Here is a 19,077-nt window from a genome sequence, read left to right on the forward strand (position 1 = left end):
TGCTTGTGTTTGGATCTCCCTGGCTCTAAGGTTTCTGAAAGCTTAATGCGGGGGATTATCCTTTGCCCTTGGCTGGAAGGAGCTATGTTTGGGGCTGTAGGTGTGCAGGCAGGTTGATTCACCCTGAGCTGGGATCTTCATGTGTGGGTAGCCCTGGGAATATCATCCTTGCATGGCTGCAGGTTCTGTAGGAACCACCAACAGTTCATGACTTTGTCTCCTCCTGCTGACTCTCTGCCTTTCCTGGCTGGCAAGTCTGAAACACAGCTTTCTTGCACAGAAAAACAAAGCTATGCCTGAGGTCTCTGACAATACCATAACACTGTGGGCTGTGGGGGAATCGCTTCCCATTTGTCTCCATGGAAATGGGGAAACTCTGCCTTCCATATTTTTTCCCGCCACTCTGACCCAGCAGTACACAGAATTGTCTTCCCTCTGATCTGTTTTTCGACCATTGCCTGCATTCGGGAAGTAAGTGGTATGTACAAAGAGCAGAAAATTATTTAGTAAGCGAGCCAATTTAATCACGATGAACTATGTAGTTAAAATAAATTGGATTCCAATAATTCACCCGTTATGTTGTGGAGAAAGAAATAATAATAGCTTAAAAATGTGTGTGGATGCCAAATGGATCAGAAGTTAATGGCTGGTGCATGGAATTCAAAGTCAACAAGAGTTTACTGCAGGGCTCTGCCTTTAAATGGCGCGTGTTTTAAATAGTGTGTGAGAAAGGCAGAATCTCAGTGCTTTATTAGAATTATTTGGTTACTCACATGCTTTCTGTGATGACCCAAGAATCAAACTATAAACTGTGGAAATGAGTTCAAGGGGCATCATCATTAAAAAAAATAATCATCCAAGTTAGTAGAGAAGTAAATGTCAGTCTTTAGAGAGGTGGATTTCAGAAAAGCTTGAAAACAGAAGAGGTAAAAGATGAGGGTAGAAAAAAATTAGGATAGAAGGACTTAGAAATTCATTAATTCTGGCTGGCTGAATAATAATCAAAAGTGTTTTGTCTAATATGTAATTAAATTAGATATCATTATCTGTTAAAACAGTTTAGCTAGATCTAATAACCAAGGAAACCAATCCTGAGTCCAGGTGTCAGCTCCCATACTCCCTGAGGTTTTCCCAGCCTCAAGGATATTCTCTCATTTAATGATAGTATCAATAATAGTATTACAAAATATGAGGAGGCACATTCTCCCTTTTTTTTATAATCTTTTAACATGCACAGCAGCTCACTTGGGAACCACTGGCCGTGTACTACATTGGGGGAATCATACATGACTTGGTGAAGCCAAGTCCTTTAGATTAAAAGATGTCTTATTACCTTGCTATATACCGAGTCCTAAGCTGGTGGAAGAATCCAGCATGAACCAAATGTAAAGAACTAGTTTAAATTCCATGTGAAGTTTTGCCTCCTTAACATATTAGCAGCATTTGCTACTTGCTTGTAGTCCGTGTTGCTTTCTGCTTCAAGCCTGTACTGGTTGACTGCTTTATCGTCCGTTTCTCTTCTGCATGCTTCTACTTTAAATCATTTACTTGTAAGTTATGTTTGCATAAACTGTATGTGACTTAGAGCTATGTATCTAACTCCTGTCAGGGTCTTACAGACTAATGGATAGCACGTGTGGACTTAAGTGTTGGGTCCTGGTCAAGCCTTTTCCCCCCACTGTGAACAAGTCATGGCACTGGTGACAGAGAGGTGATGACAGCAGCTCGCTTTCTGCAGGTGCTTGAGCTCCCCAGGGAAAAAGCACTTTATTAAATGTTGGGTTTTACTGCAGAGCATTTCTTTCCAGGTACCTGCCTGTCTGTTGCAAGGTTATAAAGTCAGAGCAGCTTCATAAAGGCTAAAATTCTTTGAAATACCTGTTTCTGCAGAAGTACACTTGAGCAATACAAATAAGCCCTAGCTTATGAGATACCTTCCTGGTTATGAATTTAGCCATTATCCAGCCTTCCCGAGTGCCTCCAAGAGGCATCAGTGTAAACAAGTGAGATTTACTTACCTGTAGCGTTTCGCTGGAATAATGACAGAATGGAAAAACTGAATTCTATTTTTCCGAGTTCTTGAAGCCAAAACACTGTGCCTAGTACAGGCTTTGAGAAAAAAAAAACCACCCCAAAACACAACCTTGTTTTTGTCATGGTGCTCCAGCCAACACACGGCTGAAGTTTTGATTCCCAGATATGGTCTCTGAGGTTTGTTGTGAAGTGAGAAGGTCCAAAGCCAAGCCTGCTGGAGCTGCCAATATTCTGGTTGGAGCATTCATTCCAGTTTATAAAACTTTGCATATTATACCTTCGCTGGGTTATCTTTTAGAGCAAAAGTCTAGCAAGGCAGCTCTGGATGTGGGATGTGTGTTTACTGAGGAAAAAGGAGCCACTTTGGGGCTCTACTGGGAAAAATGTGATGAAATGGTTTCCTGTTTGAGGCAACTCTCACTTGGTAAGAACTTTCTTGCAAGTATAAAGAGACTCCTTGGTAAGTGACTGAGCTGAGGAGGAACGAGTATTAAGATAAGCATGTGAGAAAAATGGGATTAAATATAACAATGTAAGTCATCTCATGGCTGCAGGGCCACATACTGGGAACAGCCTGGTAATGCTGGGATCCTTACTCTTCCCCAGCCCAAAAACATAACTCTCTCTCATGCTCACTTCACACATGTACCTATTATTTTATGGTCCCCAGCATGAGAGACATGCAGGGGTGGTGTGGGGGTTTCAGGCATGGACACAGGGAGAAGGTTCGTGCTGCTGATCATGTTGTCCAGGGACCTCTGTTTCTGGCATTCCCCAGGCTCTTCTTCTGAGGACTAACTTAATGCAGGGAATGGGACAAAAGAAGTGAATGTGAGGCGAGGCTGGAGGTTTACATCTTAGTCACGTTTTGTCACCTCGTCTTTTAGCAGCATTCATCAAAGTAGCCTGAAAATTGTGTCCTGGAGAAATAGCTTGACTGAATATTTAAATTTTAAACCTACCATTGCTCTTATTTTTTCTGAGGTCAGCTGCAAATTGGAACTTTTAACCTTTGGATTGTGCCAATTGATCAAAATGTTCCTGTGTAGTTACTGAGACCTGATTTTTGATTTTTTCCTTTCAATTGACAGCAAAATGTCCTCCTGACTTGGGAGGAAGGCTTGTGACCTTACCAAATGAAAACCTGAAACCACAGAAGATAATTTTTTCTTCATAATACCTCTTCTCTTTGGGTACAATCAAAAGGCAAATTATTTTTCACGCCTTATAAAATGACTTCACTTTTTTCCCCAGATATTTTACATAAACGCTGAGGGGGAAGGAGGTGAATCCCGAATATTAGGAGATAGAGGAGTGGTTCCTGATTTCCATATGTAAGCATTATGCCAGGGTAACTCGATTAACTAAAGAAGTGACTCTTGGCTTATGACCATGTAAAAGGAGAATTAGACCTGCAGGATGGGTCTTATGGACGTATCTGGGACCAGCTGCCCCAGATAGGTCCACAAGAAAACATCACAGCTCCAAAATGTAAAACAAAGCTAAGGACTCACTTGCTTATACTGATGCCTCTTGGAGGGAAGGCTGGATAATGGCTAATTAAATAAATAAATCTCTGATCCAACAAGACATGAGGATATCCTAGTGAGAAATCCAAAATGGATCAGAAGTCCAAGAAAGATCCTGCCCATGTACCCCATAAGCATGATGCCTGAGATCTGCAATCAGTAGCAAATCCAACTACTGATACATGGTGTGGAGCCTATAACAAAGACATGCTGGACCCATCCAGCCCAAACAAGAAGTCTTGCAGATTAAATTTATATTAGCTGTAGCCTGTAGATTGCTTTAGCAAGCAAAATTGAGCCTGGGTGTTAAGATGACCTGGATCAAGAAATCCAAATTAGGTTTCCTCCTTAAAGAGAAATGAGCACATATTGGCACTGGTTTTCATAACGGCTTTAGAAAGAAAATATTTGGAAACAGATGCAGTATGTTTCTGTATATTAAATCCAGTCTGTGAAATAAAACTACTCTCTCTGACTGCACGGAACGGTCAGAAGACTCCTGGAACAAAATCCTCCCTAAATCTCATGTATGTTTTAAGGAAGACTCTTGAAACATTAATAAGTGGTGAGCGGATGGCACGTTTTGCCACGTGCTGGGAAGTACGCACTGATAAAATGCAGGATGGTTGGTGGAGTTTAAAAAGCAAACAAGATCTGGGCTTCCACTTTGAATATCATAATGTACGCAGCACAGCGTATTGCATTAGTGGAGGCTATTCTAGCATAAAATGAAAGCCACATTTGGAACAATCTCTGCAGCCCTGGTTTAGGACACTGGGGAGAGTAATATAAAATGACTCCAGGGTGGAGCACAGGTTGCTGGAGGGGGCAGCCTCTGCTGTAACCTACTTTATTTTTGTAGTTAAGGAGAAGGGAAAAATATTGCTTTGATAGGAAATGCTAGTGAGCAGGCACATATGGGCAGTGCATTTACCAGGGGGCAGTTAACCCCTGAACAGAGAGCTTGTGTAGGTAGCCCTGTTACACAGGTTCTGCTAGCTGGCGTGCCGGCAGTGCATGTAGTGCCTAAGCATCCTGCTGGGTGTTTGCAGAGGAGTAAAACATTGTGTTCCCTTGGCTGCTCTGAAAACACACCAGAGCTTGAATTACTCCCCATGGAGGTGTGTTTAAGTGTTGCTGTGCTCCTGGCAGCCTTCATCAGCAGAGGGGCTGGTCTTGCTCCCCTGCTGCAGCATCATCATGCAGTCGAGGTTGTGGCTGGGGATGGGGAATGGCACCAGTCTTTAGCTTGTCACCCTCGTGCTTCTTCTGGGATGTGTGGTCTTGTCCCATTTCATGTCATGGTTAAATCGTTTCCAATACTGCAAGTGGGGAAGGCAGGGAGAGCACCTGGAGGCACCATCCTGGAGCAGATCTCCAGCCACATCCTGATGGGATTGTTGATCTCTTGACCATGTTAATCTTCTCCAGTACAGTTGTAAGTCTCAGCATGAGGCATGGACGGTAGCAGGTGTGCAGAGCCCTCCCAGACAGCACCAGCACCTTGCTGCCTCAAGCTATCAGCTGGTGGGTTTTAAGTACATTTTTCCCCTATCTGTTGACCCTTCAGGTTTATAATGAGATGTACATCGTGTACTGTGTGTACAGAATCTTGTTGCTGGAAGATTCATATTGCTGTTCTCATGCAAAGAAAACAAACCCCGTCGATAGCTGTGTTCCCCTAGGCTGCTGAGCACCCCGTGCAGCATTTTACACTCAGCAGAGCTTAGCAGAGTTAAAAATAGTTCTTGTTGTCAAAGTATTTCTTGGTAATAAAAATGTCCTTAGGATACTTCGTGAAATGGTAACCTTTGGACGAAACAGGGTAAGGAAAAATCAGAACATAGTCTTCGACTCGGAAAAAAAAAGTTTGCATGAATTGCGCAATATGGGAGAAAGGTTAAGAGCAGAGAAAACTGGCATCACCTTGGGGAGGGAAAGAATGGAATTTAAACAGAGATCTAAGGGTGAGTACATAAGGTAAGATATTGTATCTTCGTGAAGTATTTTTCCCTCAGCGCTTGAAAAATTGTCTGGGAGAAAATGTCTGGCTCCGTGTAGAAGAGGGAGGTCTTGATGGGAGTCTTTGAATTCAAGGCAGGGTAAAACCTGGACTTTCACTCTTTTTAATTTGTTTTTAAAGGTTAACATAAATTCTAAATTTGCCCCCCAATCTGTAATTTATAAAAACAGGCTTAAATAAGTGTTTCTGCTTACTTAAAACCAAAATTCTTAGTGGTAACACATTGGTTTAAGCAAATCCATGTTTCTGTGTAGAGTCTCAAACCTGGGCCATACACTGTAAAGAAGTGAATATATTAAGTGAACAGAAGTTAAAATTAAACAGAGGACATTACTGAGAGAAACGCAAACAGTAAGGATTGAGATGTGAAAGATGGCTTGATGATATTTGCATTTTAATAACTGTAGCTGGTGTTAAATGTAGCAGATAAGGCAAATTACTTTAAGACTGCATGATTTCTAGGTTATTACTCCCTGTTTTATTTCAGCAGTACTAGTACATTTCCTTATATCTGTTTTCTGCTCTTCGATCTTGAGTTGCTGCATTTTATTTTGAAGTTAAATACAGTATACTTCATGCCATGTAAATCTAATTGATATTGTATTATTCTGGTGATACATACTTACCTGAATTACTTACCTGAATTAGAGACCTGTTGAGTGAGAACGCTTTATCCTCTATAGATTTGTAGTAACCTCTAAATAAATTCTACAGGCACATAAAGAAATTAATAAGAAGTGACGTCAGAGCTATAAAATGTAGATAAATTGCATCACAATTTGGAGTTTCATGGAATATTCTCTAAAAGTGGGATTTTTTTTCATGTACATAATTGATTTTTAAAATTATCAGCTTAGAAATACACTATAAATGCATACAATCGGCTCTAATATGGCTGCTTGCTAAACATCTTATTTCCTACTATTTGTATGGTGGGAGGAATAAGTGACTGTTTACAAATAATGCTCCTTGCTCTTGCAAGGGCCTGTCTGCCTGCAATTTGCATATAAAACCCCACTGAAGATTAAGGGCTGGGGTGTTTTCTGCCAGACTTGCAGCTGTTTGGAATTTTTTGGGCACATTTTTTCTGTAGACCCCATGAACTTGCGGCGGGTTTGTGCCCAGCACAAAAGGATGAGGGTGTAACTCCTAGCTGAGCCCTGGGTGGCTCGGGTGGGATGGTGGCTGTGGGCTGTGGTATTCAACTCTCCAGGGTTGTTTATAGTAGTTGTGTGTTGGAGCTATTAAACTTGTATTTATAAAAACCCCAACCTTTTGTTGTGCTTGTGTGCAGAAGAAATGGTAAAGGAAAGGTTTTCTCTGCGGTATTCATCTCATAGTGTTAATAGCATATGGTGCAGAAACGGGGCTTTCTGGAGGCGGTGTTTGTGGAGACTTAGGGAACTCGATGGCCAGAATGCACTGAATCGACTGAGCAAACTGGGGAGATACATGTGGAGGTCAGGGAAGGGATTTTTGTATTTACACTGGCATGGCTGGGAGCAGAATGTGGCCTTTGCAGTCCTTGGCTGTGCCTTGGCGCGATGGACTCCTATGCAGTGTTAACCCTCTTTTGTGTCATTTTTGTGGCTTCTGGCTGAGTTCTGAATTTTGCTGTTTTCTTTCAAGAAAAAATGGAACATCCTATTGTTGTTCTGGCTTATATGCAATCCTGCATGCTTATTGTGTTTTCAAAGGAATTTCATTTAAATCTCTATGGTCATTTTGCTGCCCATCAGACCCACAAAAGTCTGGAGTCCTGGGAACACGTACCATGTAATTGACTTTATCTGTGTGTGCTGTGTGTCAGGGATGTCAGACAGATGATGCCCAGGACACAGCAGTGTTGGGAGAATGTAAATGTCTGTGTCTGTTGTAAAGAACAAATGTTTCTGGTGCTTCCAGCTTCCAAAGGTACCACTTGAGGTAAGACTTAAATGTAGTGCAGTTTTAGGTACCAGACCTACGGCTTATGAACTCTCCACAGTTGCTTCCATGAAGCTTCTAATACTAACGCATTAGTGAAACTGATTTCAGTGACATTTCGTTTGTATGAGAGTGGCTCTAAGGTGATTTGTGTTTGTTGTTGTTTTCCTGAGTGGGAATCAAGAACTTGTTTGTGCACAGATGATGACAAGAACCAAAAATAACTGCAGTCTCAAAAATACCATGTAGCATTTTCCCTGTGCAGTGACATGGGGATGCCATTGCAACCGTATCAGCTAAGTGCCAAAATGGCTGTTCCTGCAGCCTTCTTTTGACTGCTGTGAGAAAGAGTTTCATCAATCCACAGTTTCTCTATCCTTAATATTCTCCATCCTTCATTTTGTACTCCTGAAATTCAAGCCAGAAAGGAATTTGTTGCCCAGCTCTGTGTGGCAGAAGAGGATCATCTGTTCTAAGTAGTTCTTCTTAAGCCAGTTTTCCTTAAACACTTGAGCTATGTGTTTATAAATCAATGCTTTATCTGTAAAAAACCATGACTCAAATCCAGTTTTGGCTTGTATCAAAACAGATTACTTTGAAATGCACAGCTGCATGTGTGCGCGTAAAGTACCTAATTGCTATCAATATTCTCCAAAATAAGAGCTGAGAACATTTAGGGACAAATCCTCCAAAATTTCAGTGGGATGACAGCTCCTAAATAGAGCTAGAGAAGCCCTGAGCAGCCATCACTGAGCTGGGAAGTGCCCAATGGTTCTGGGCTTTCCTGAGGCTCAGGATCCTGTTCCTGTGCTCTCATCCAGGCCACTTTGGTCTTGCCTGAGCCTGAGCTTCTCCTCTGTCTCCTTGTCCCCCAGGGACCCCAGATGCCATTTCTCTCAGGTCAGTGGGGAGGAGAACGCACCTCCTCACACCCTCTGGCTGCTTCTGCCTAGAAGGTTTTACCGGGCAGGACATTGCATTTTCCTTTGCATTTGAATAGGAAGTTGGGTCATATTTTGTATCCCATAGGATAAACAATTCATGGATCTTTCTAGACTTTCAGTGTCATAGCAGACTGTGCAGGATACCCGCTGTGGTCTCTTTTCTGTTTATGACTGTAGCCTAAATAGTTAGGGAGACAAAAGGAGGCATCCTAGGGTATGATTCCTGCTCCAAAACTCTTTTGTATTATTATAATACCCAGGCCATGGGAACATCACAAACAGTTTTTAGGGCAGGAACTCACGACAACCTCTGCCTCCCACGTGAATATCCTGAATTTTGCATTGTGTTTTGCACAGAGGAATTCAGTTAAAAGAAGAGGTGACGTAGAGGGCTTAGGCAGGAGCTGTCTGGAGGCTACTTGTTTTCCTAGGAAAATAGTGCTGGTGTGCATTTCTGACCTCCTGAGCTGCTGAACTTGCTGTCCGTGTCCTGGATGAACTCCCCAGCCTCTGTGCTGCACAGAGAACAGATGCAGCCATCACACCCTCCTCTCACTGTGCTCAAAACCTGATCTCTGCTTTATAAATGAAGGGGATAATGATGTTTTTTGTCTTTTTTTGCTTTCTTTCCTTGGGAGATGTCAGGCCATGAATCACAGTTGGAAGGGAGGCATTTCCTGGTTAGCAGCGTTGAGCCCCAGAAAGAGGCACATCCCAAGGATTGAAAGCTTCCCTTTGCGCTAGCTCTACGTATGCTAACTATTGGTGCCTTCAGTTTTGGCACCTAATTAACTACCTGTGCTCCCTGGGAGCTGAGGCACTGACACCAGGCTCTGCATTTTGCTCCAAGGAACAAAGCTCAGAGACTCTCCTGTTCCCCTCTAAACTCCTGGAAGGCTGAACATCATGCTGAAAATCCTGAAAAACAGGAGGGACGGTGCTTTCTGTGTGGGCAGTACTGTACCTGAGAGCCTGGACTCCTGTGAGCAAAACTGAGCTGTTCAAAGACTGTTTGAACACAGCACAGAACTCAGTGAAGAATTTCATCCTTGTCCATCTTGACTACAGCCTGATCTGCTCACCCCTTGGGCAAATATAATAATTCTTTTTATTATTTCTATGGCTTTGGTCTTTTTTTTTTTTTTAGTTATAGCAGTGAGTTTGTTCCCAGTGTATGGCCAAAATGTCAGTCATCAAAACTGTGACCACAGTTGTGTAATTTAGACTGTAGAAATAAAAAAAAAAAAACCCAACACAAAACCCAAACCAAAAAGCAATATTGGATATTAGCAGAGTGCTGTTAGGCCTGCCGGGAACTGTCTGCCACACACCTGAAAAATGGCCATGAGATGTTAAATGACAGCCGGTGATAAAGACACTTGGCTTTGGCACGTCAGGCCCCGCTCCAGGTTAGAAAAGAACCCCTGAGCGAAGGCACCAGTGGGGATTTTAGTTTGGATGCCCTCAGTGGAGAGAGTTAAGTGTGCAGGAAGGCTTTCAACAGGAGCCCGGTTTGGATGTAGCAAGCGTATGGGAGGGGAAAACACCGTGTCCTAAGCAGGTCCCAGCTAAGGTCACCTAAGGCGGAGCAGGGATGCGCTGGTCACCCCCTCTCACTCTTGGGTGGGGAGGGGGCGCGCACTGGACCGGAGGTCAAAGCCGTAGGGCCGGGTCTGGCTCTGTGCAGTGGCTGGGTAGGGGGGCATAAGGCACGGCACGCCGGTGATGTCCGCAGTGGGACCGTGCGCGCCCCGGGGGTATCCGTGCGCGTGCGCGCCCCGCGGTCCCCGTTCCCACCTGCGCGGCGCGGAGCCCGGTGCGCGGCGGGGCGGGGCGGGGACCGCGCGTAACCGCCTGCAGCCGCGCCCCGCGCCCGGGAGGCGGCGGCGCCGGCGAAGGTGCCTCCCCGCCCGCAGCGGCAGCAGCACCAGCACTGGCAGCACCAGCAGCGGCGGCACCAGCAGTACCGGCAGCAGCGGCACCAGCACCAGTCGTCTCAGGCTTCGCCACCGCCGGCGCGCAGCGGCTCCGCGGCTCGGTGCCGGCAGGTGATTAAGCGGATGAGCGGTCTGCGGGGGGCGGCCGGCGCGGATTAGCCGCGGCCGCCCGCTGCTGCGGGGAGGCTGCTGCAAGCCCAGCGGAGGGACGCGGAGAGGTGTGCGGGGAGGGGGCACACAGCGGCCGGAGCCGCAAGTTATGTCGGTGGCCGGAGCGGGGCAGGGGCGCGGCGGCCCCGGGGGGACCGCGCTGCGGGTGCCGGGGGCACTGGCGGGGCGGCGGGTGGTGGGGGTGACCCGGCGGGACTCGCTGTGGCCCCGCTGGTGCTGGGCGGTCGCCGGGTTTGGGGCTGGTCGGGGGCGAGGGGTGTGGGGCACGCCTGGACATGGGCTGGGGGCTCCGGACTTGGGGCCGGCGGGAACTTTAGTTACGGTCTGGCATCAGGGTCCGCTTTCCCGTGGGGACAGGACTCGGTCCAAACCCACTAAACAGATCGTTTGGCGAAAATCTTTACAACTCAAGTCACAAAATGCTTTCCTGTAGGACACACGAATACCAGATTTTTAAAATGAAAGCACTGCTGAAAGCCTTGCAGAGGAGCTTTGGTTGGCAAGCTTTAGCACTGAAGGCTTTCAATAAAGAAAATATATTGTCTTCCAACTGGATGCAAAAAATAGAGCTGAATTATCACTTCCTAAATCTATCCTGATTCCTGGCTTTCAGTTAGGAGAGCTTTTGGTGGCGTTCAAGTGCCACAGCCATCATGTTCTCTAAATATCTCTTAATCCTCAGGCAAGCCAAAGTCTGTTGGTGTTTAGTACATGTAGGGCATAGGCGTACTTCATTCTTACTTCATATTTACTTTATGTTGATACAAATTCAATGCTTCTGCTCAGCCCTGTGTTTTGGCAGAGTGCTCTCTTGCAGCGGAACTGGGGGGACCTTCTAAATGAAGCTAACAAGTAAAATATGCTTTGAAATGGAGTGCAGATGGGAAGCCTCTTAAGTATTGTGTTGCACAACAGTGTGCTCTCTGTGTGTGCCATTCAGCTTGCAAAACTCTAGATTTTATGAATTCATCCACAATCTGAGCTGGTCCCTGTGCTATTCAGAAATACCGTGCATTGATGTCTGGAACAGCAGCGGTTCTGATGAGAGAGGTTAATTCATCTCTCTCCTGACAGCACTTTTGATGCCTGACACCTCAGGTCAGCGTGTTTGTTAGAAACGTGTGTGTCCTAAGTTTTTAATTCCAAAATATTCTCAAATTTTTGAATAAGAGTAACTGGTGTTTGCTGGCTCAGGTGGGTGGTGTCTTAACTTTCCTTGAGCTATTTTGTGAGTTATGCAGCTGTCTCTTGCATCCAAATGTGTTATTGTGGATTGCCATTTCATACTGACTGATAGTAAGAGACTGATAGTAGCATCCTCGACAGTAGAAACTGAGGTTCTTTACCCCCACATCTCACCCTTTCTTCACGGTAGGGAGTGTCTCTTTGGCTCCATCTCCTGGCTCAAAAAGAGGATCCCCCTTCATGAAGGGGGTATGGAAAGATGGGAAGCCTCCTGGTGGTATTGGTGAAAGGTGGTGAAGGCTGCTTCTTGGACTTGAACAGTGATCTTGAGACCAGGCTTACCTCCATTTTCTGACTGGGGTGGGAATTATGTCCTCACGTAATGGGAAGAGAGTGTGTCTCTTAGGTTACTTTTTGTTAGGTTTTGGAAAGATTTTCGATGTAGTGACTAAATATTATCATGGTATTTAGAAATTCATAATTTAGTATTTTTATTCCTCACATAGATATGCTGGAAAGGTTAGTCATCTCGCCTGATATATCTCTGTGTGTGATCTTTTGGTGGAAATGTCTTAATGATATATCCTATATGTCATGATTTTTCTGCATGGTCAGGAAAGCGTGTTGCCTGCAAATTCTTAATCCATTTGAAATAGAAAACCTGTAGCAGAATGGAAAGATCTTGCTGTGATTTAGAAACTATGCATAGATTATGATTGTGAGCAGAGGTAATCCTATTCTGCAAGCACAGATCCACAGAGAAGAGGATCCTTCCTTTGTGGAGGATCTTCTGTATGCACTGTCTTTAGTGCAGAGCAACTTTCTTCAAGTGCAGAGGACAGGAGGAGAAGAGCCTTAAGCAGACTGTGGAACCAGGGTACCTGTCCTACCCATGACAGCCAGGCTTCTGTACCTACCCACCATACCACAAAGTGAAAGGAGAAGGTGGCAGACTGCTCTGGCATTGATCATCGGTCCTTGAGATGCTGTTGGCGGGGAACAGAGCAATAAGGTATAACTGAAGCTGGCAGGTATGTGCAATTGCAAAGATCTTTTGTTTTTTATACATGTCCTGTTTATTCCAGCAAATGCCAAACAAGCCTACGTATGTCAGTGCCATTTAATGCTTCACTGTTGTTGTTTAAAGTATAATGAATCATGTGGGCTTAGGGTAAGAACTGACAAAGATTGCGTGGTGTGGTGTGGGTGCTACCTATTTTTTTTTAATTTGTGTGGCACTCTCAGCCTTCCCTGTGGACACTGGGTGGTTTTGTGCCCTACTGCAGAGTGTCCCTGGTTGGCATGCAAAGATATTCTTCTTGACACAGGCAGCCTGGCAGCTGGAGAGCTCTGGGAAGAAGACAGCTTCTGGTGGGCTATGGTGCTCCAGGGCTTCTCTCTGGTCAACCACAACCCCTCCCTTGAGGCTGAACATTGGTGAGTCTCTGAAAGCATGTTATGTCCCTAGAGTCCATTGCAGCAGGGAAAAAAAGATACTTCTTGGCAGATTTACTATATACCATCTGAAGTCTCCACTTGGCTTTTGACCATGCTTCGTGCTTGCTATGGCCACAGAGCCGCCACCACCACTAGCCCTCCAAGGCTGAGCTGAATTATTTTCTGACTTGCATATCGCCAAGAGGTGCATCAGCTACAAGAGATTCCAGCTGCAGAATGTGTGTGTGCGGCATGTCTTGTTCAGATGTTATTTCCTTAATAAAATTGCTCATTTGGCGTGAAGAGCTGTTGGCTGGTTTCGGTGTTGTTTTTTTTTTTTTTCCCCATCCTTCCTTCTAGCCCTGGGATACAACAGTCAAGTTGTGTTCTCTGGCTTTTTTTGGAAGTTAATTTAAGGTACAGTCCACCATCCTCGTAGAGCTGTGATTGCAGAGAACATGAGGTGGTAGCCTGTTTGACATGTGTGGGTAGAAATGGACACTTTTGTGAGTACTGTGTGTTTGCGAAGGACAGCAGAAACGCAGCAGCCCTTAAAGAGTGCTTCACAGGGTTTAACTGGGGAGCTGCCTACAGCCAGCCTCGTGAAAATTCTGGCTGCAAGGGCTGTAGTGAAGTCTGAATATGCCCTGACTTCACACACACAGTCATGCACACACGCACCTTCATTCACTCTAGGCTGAGACACGTTTCTTCAAAGTCTTGTCGCTTTTCTTCTTCTCTGTTCTTCCTCTTTCACCAGACTTTGCCCTGTGGTAGCTGTCACTGTAGTGGAGAGGTTTGGTTTGCAGTGAAGTCTGTGAGGATGTTCACAGCCTGTGGGCAGGTTGTGGTACCTCTGCTCTACCTCTTTTGCTCATTATATGAATGCTGTCACTTCTGGAGTAAATGCGCTCAGTGTTTTGCTACACTAAAAATTTGTAACAGCCTGAGACTGCTAATGAGGAATAATAATACATTTAAATAAAATACACAGGAATACAGTGGAATTCCATTATTGTATGCCAAAATGTAGTAAATGAGTGAGAGCTTAACCCAGGATTCAGGGGAAATGTTACCATTTCTGCAGAGTGCTCCATGAATGTTGATAGTGATCAGTGATTGAAGCCATTTGTCACTTGAGCCAAAAGCTGGCACAGGCCGTAGTCCATTTCCCAGAGCTGTTGAGAACTGGGGTGCATAGAAATGCTTTGTCTTCAGGACCCAGCATCAGTCCATCTGGTGTCCCAGAGGTCCATCTCCAGGCTTCCTGGTTGTGGGAAGGCAGTTGTAGCACTATGGGTAGCCTTAGTGCAGGGCCAGCTCAGGTCAAGCAGATCCCTAGAGCATTAGGAGAAGTTGGCTCTGCTGCTCCTAGATCTGCATGGGCTATAGCATTGCTATGTGTGCTTAGCCCTTTGCTGGAATGAGGTATGCTGGTTTTGGGGCATGTCATACACATGTCATGGTTTGCTAGTTTATATACAACTCGCCTCCTGACAATGGGTGGTGGCCTAAATCTAATTTTATGTAAATCTAATGTAAATATGAAACATAAGTTGAACACTGAAAAAGGAAAGCTGTATGCACAGCTGCCAGCGTTGCTTTCTGGAGATTTAGGTTCACATTGGCATAGCTCACTTGGTTTGTCCCGTTTGCATCTCAAACAATTCCTATAACATGGAGAACCTCTTGGCTCCAGATGAATTCTGGTGGAGCTGAAGATTAGCAGTAACTTGCAGAATTTGACCTTTTGTCTCAAGAAACTGTGGTGCAGCTTCCAAATACTACTGTACAAAATAGACAGGGAATGTATCTGTAAATCCCTGCAGCTGCTGGTGTGCTGGGAGAGCAGCAGGGCACCGTTGATGTTGCTGACACAGGAGTTGTAGAGAGGAGCAGGAATCTCACCCCAGGAACAGGAAGGAAACGCATTTTCAAGTTCTTGTCTGTAATCCAGGATGGTCAAGAATGCCTTGTGGGGTCAAACTTCTGTACTGGTTGTTCACAGATGATGATGAGGGAGTAACGATACCAGGCAAAAGATCTCTGTCCTATGTCTTTGAACACTGCCCTTCCTTTCTTGGGGACGGGATGTTTTGCGATGTGGGCTGATCCAGTTTCAGCTCTTGCACTCTTCTAGGTCAAAGCTGAAGGAGCAGAGGAGAGAAGGGCGCAGCAGCGAAAGAAGAAAGTTATGGAGATCCTTAAAAACATATGTAGGAAACAGCTTTTAAAAAAGCTGTTTAAAATATGAATGAGCATGAGATGTAAATGACTTGCTAAGAGGCCAGCTTCCAGAGACAGGATAACCATAGGGGACTGCTTGGTTTGTACTAGATACTCCTCTGTCTGTCTGAAGTTTCTGGCTCTTTCCCAGATTCTTTAATGTGAAAATATTTATTGAAAGTGACTTCTTGATGCTGTGGGTCTTGACCAGTGACCTAGGAATAAGTGTGGTTTGCAGAGCTGATACTGATGCCTTTTTGGGTTTGAGTACAGAACGGATTTGTTTGCTGACTGAGTGGCATCTCCGGTGTAAATACTCTCTTGCTTGGTTGATGATGAGCCAACTGATATGAAATTGGGGAAAGTTGCTTTCTTTAGCAAAGGGAAGTTATTTCTTGTAGATCTCTTGGGAAGAAGGCTGCAAAGGATGTAGGAATGCTTTCTGCTTAAAGCCACCTCAGCTTTTTCAGATTGTTCTTGAAATAGAGGTGAAAAAAGTGAAAAGTTTTTGGTAGGAACCACCAGGCACCACGTGCCTAACAAGACCCAACAGTGATGCAAGAGATCTTGAAGACTTAAAACTGTGCTACCCTGTTGCATTCCCCTCGCTGGCATCTGAATAGGGGAGTAGGGAGGAAGGGGTGAGAAAGGGCTGCGGATAGGATGCTTCTCTAAGAAGTTGAGAGGCATCTGTGAGAGGCAGGAAAGGAAAAAAACTCTTAAGTGCCTGCGGGAAGGGGAAGTGAACTGAGGTAGGTAGGTTGCATCTTGTAGAGAAAGCACGCGTGTCCATGCAGCAGCATCTTCCAGCTGCTGGAGGTGTTGTTGGCCTCTTTCAATGGAGCTCAGAAGCTACAGGGCTTCAAAAGACCTTTCTTTGGGGCGGTCTCTCCAGCTGGACTTCAGTGAAATTGTTTGTCATTTACACCAATCTGCAGGAGTGTGGCTATTCTCTCCTAGAATGTAGCTGTAGGGTCCATTTTAAGCTTTGGATAATGGCAAACAGTGTCTCCTGTCTTCTCATGTCCAGCTGCTTCAATCCTTTTAAAGTGTTGCTTTCACTTAAACACCATGAAGCACCTTCCAGTGCAGCTTCTAAAGCAGAAGTTTAGACCAGCCAAGATAGCTTCTGAAGTTACCCTCCAGGGAAGAAACTTCTAAAGAAGCCGCCACTCAGCCACGGTGCTTGGGCAGCGTTCCGGAAACAGCTGTTGGGAATGCATAAAGCTGAACTGGAATCTGGTTCATGGCTGAGAAGTTAGTTTTGCCATTAAAACTAAAATTTAAGAGAGTCCAGCTGCCTGCAAAGAGCAGCAGCTGGCTTGAGCAGCCAGCGTGCTCCTTGAGGAACAGGGGAAAATACATTTTATGTTGTCTTCCATCAACTCAGCTGCCCTTTATAAACAAACACAGAGTCTGCCAAAGGCAGTTGTTTGTGTTGCAGGTGAATTGCAAGAGAGCGCTTGGGGGATGTGGGGACATATGCTGGTAGTTTTAAGGACACTTCATAGTACTGCTTATAATTCAGATCTCAAAACATGTAAGTGCAGTTTCCAATATGTGGTCCCATTGGTTAGCAAAGCCTCCTGCCAATGCGTAGTTAAGAGTAAGAAATAATTGTCTTTGGTGTTGCAATGACAACTTTATATAATGAAAGGGATGTTTGGTGTACTAATCTGGAAGTTGCAGCAAAGTGAAAGCAACAGGCTGTGGTCAAGGAATAGTGTGAGACTGCTAATTTTTTTTTTCTAGAAACTTTTGAATAATGATTCCTTTTCTTCTCATGGCTAGAGAGTGTAAGTCTCACCTGATGACCTAAAAGTACTGTACAATATGTTGTAAGGCTTGAAGCTTGAGTGGAGTACAGCAACTGCAAAAATAATTTACACATGAAGCCCCTCTGTGAGCAAAATAATTATGGGCAGAACCTGGAATGAGCTAGTTGTGCTGTTTGTGGCTTTTCTAAATCCAAGTTGGCAGCAGGATGGTGGATTTACAGAAAAAAAGCTCACAGGGGTACGTCTCCTTCCTTGCACATACACTGTGTTAGTAAGCAGTTGTGCATGGAAGTCATTTGCAGTCTAGTTTCTATTTATCCTGCAACAAAGGCATTTTAAGCCTTTGCTGTTGAGATGGTATCATAGCCATAAACATCCATAGGTCTCTACAACAACATTTGGGACAGGTATTTATATATAAATGTCAGAGCAAGATGATTTTGTGTGGTGTGATTTCCAGGCACCCTCTACCTAATCCCACTACTGATGTGGCACTCCTGCACTCATCTCACGCTCGTTTGGCTGTCTGCAGAACACCGTCGTGAAGGGTCGTGTCAAAAGCATCAGTCATGGGTTTTTATAGTGATTGACATTAATTAGCCTCTATGTTTTCCTTCTCACCCCCCCATCCCCTTCTTAATTTCATGTTTTTCCTTTGAAACAGAGATTAATTTGGAGTAGCAAGATTGTAAACTGCCCTTGTTTGAACCTGCCTGCACTGTTAATTTTATTGGGTAATGTTGGGGAATAGTGGGGGAACTCAGCCATGATAGCAAATTGCTTACTATCGCAGTGATGGTTTTTAAAGCCTTCAGCCGTAACTATCTCGTCTCTTCCCTCTTAAGCATCATACTTTCCTTCAGGAGTGTTTCTTTCCTCCCCCCAGTCATTTTGAGTGAAGTGCTGTGCTCTTCACCAGTCTCCTTTCATCATCTTTTTTGAGCATTATTTGGGCATGACTTCAGGTTTTCTGGGGCAAAATCACCCCTTTTCACTGTGCAGTGATTTGGGAAGCCTGTGTGCATCCAGAGTAGCTTTTACTGTGTGTTGATAGCATATGTCTGGGCTCTCCATGTGCTTAAACACTGTGTCCCTCTGGTGACAGCGGAAGACCTGGAGGCAGGTGAGGGATGATCTTGGAGGTTTTAGGGTAACAGAGCAGCTCCTGCACCTTGGTTATTGGGCTCATTGGGCAGTCTGTGATGAGGAGGTGTGTGATCAGGTCTGGCTTTGGACCTCCTGTGTAGCTGGCCTTGGTTCGGGCTATCTCAGGCAATCATGCTGTAGATTTTCATGCACTGAACAATCAGTCTCCTGCCTAATGTTCTTTTTTGGCAAGCTTTGCTTGAGCAATATTATTCTGGTGGATATAAGCCTCCTTTCAAGTTCCAGCCTAAACCTCTTTATGGCTGGTGCATACTGGTTTATCTTTCCTTCTCCCCTCCAAACAGGACCTTCGTTTTGCTCCAGTTGCAAAGCCAACGTGTTTCTGTCTCATGAGAGAGGTCATCCTGCTGAACTTTTCTTGCACTATTCCAGTTTCACTTAACCTTTCTTGAACTCAGTAACCTGAAATTGCACATTGTTCCAGCTGAGACCTTACTGGTGATTGTATATTTTCCTGTTCCTCACTGAGACCTCGGGCAACATCTGGCTTTTTTACACTCTTACCATGAGCCACTAAACCACCAAAGTCTTTCCCTTTCTATATCACTTCCAACTGTGGAGCTCCCATGCTGCAGAACATATTTCTTTAATCCCAAAGTGCATGACTGCACTTGGCTTTATTACAACTGTACCTCCTGTCAGTTGTTTTAGTCCTCAAATGTTCTGAATAAACTTTTGTCCATCCCCTGAGTTGACAGACTTTCCCAGCTATCTCTTGTC

General features: G+C 44.8%; 1 protein-coding gene and 1 long non-coding RNA gene across 3 annotated transcripts in view; both read left to right on the forward strand.

Annotated features, from left to right (window-relative positions):
* Nucleotides 1-19,077, forward strand: part of PDZD2 (PDZ domain containing 2) — a 141,385-nt gene that overhangs the window by 11,576 nt on the left and 110,732 nt on the right. The window lies entirely within an intron of this gene.
* On the forward strand, nt 10,380-13,491 carry LOC115600810. Its single transcript, XR_004389862.1, has 2 exons — nt 10,380-10,504; nt 12,559-13,491. It is a non-coding gene; the product is annotated as an uncharacterized LOC115600810 (long non-coding RNA).

The sequence above is a fragment of the Strigops habroptila genome, chromosome Z (assembly GCF_004027225.2).
Source record: "Strigops habroptila isolate Jane chromosome Z, bStrHab1.2.pri, whole genome shotgun sequence".
In the NCBI taxonomy this organism is placed as follows: domain Eukaryota; kingdom Metazoa; phylum Chordata; class Aves; order Psittaciformes; family Psittacidae; genus Strigops; species Strigops habroptila.